Source organism: Triticum aestivum, chromosome 6B (assembly GCF_018294505.1).
Source record: "Triticum aestivum cultivar Chinese Spring chromosome 6B, IWGSC CS RefSeq v2.1, whole genome shotgun sequence".
NCBI lineage: Eukaryota > Viridiplantae > Streptophyta > Magnoliopsida > Poales > Poaceae > Triticum > Triticum aestivum.
The window spans coordinates 247,802,240-247,802,978 of record NC_057810.1 but is presented as its reverse complement, the minus strand read 5'-3'; positions in this window follow the sequence as shown (position 1 = coordinate 247,802,978).

The following is a 739-nucleotide window of genomic DNA, read 5'->3' as shown; positions in this document are numbered from 1 at the left end:
GACAATCTCTTTCGAAGTATCAGGGTTTCATATGGAAACTCGTCTTTTACAAAGGGATTTCATTTTTTTGAACTTATTTGAACTCCCTTGTTTTTCTGTGTTCAAAATGCACCATTCAAAGCCACATCATCAATTTACAACCCTTTCTGACTTCATTTGTTATTTTTCATGCATTTACTGATTATTTTGAGCTATAAGACCATGAAATTGAAAAGCATTTGAAATGAACTCTGAAAAGGTTCCAAGTTGGCATGGTGTCATTATTTCACCCACATAGCATGTGCGAGAAAGTAGAGATGGTTACGGCAAAAACTAGATGCACTTCGTGTACAAAACGGATAATCTCTTTCGAAGTATCAGAGTTTCATACGGAAACTCGTCTGTTACACTTATTTGAACTCCATTGTTTTTCTGTGTTCATAATGCACCATTTAAAGCCAAATCATCAATTTACAACCCTTTCTGACTTCATTTGTTATTTTTCATGCATTTACTGATTATTTTCAGCTATAAGACCATGAAATTGAAAAGCATTTGAAATGAACTCTCAAAAGGTTCCAACTTGGCATGGTATCATCATTTCACCCACATAGCATGTGCGAGAAAGTAGAGAGGGTAACGGCAAAAACTGTATGCACTTCGTGTACAAAACGGATAATCTCTTTCGAAGTATCAGGGTTTCATATGGAAACTCGTCTTTTACAAAGGGATTTCATTTTTTTGAACTTATTTGAACTCC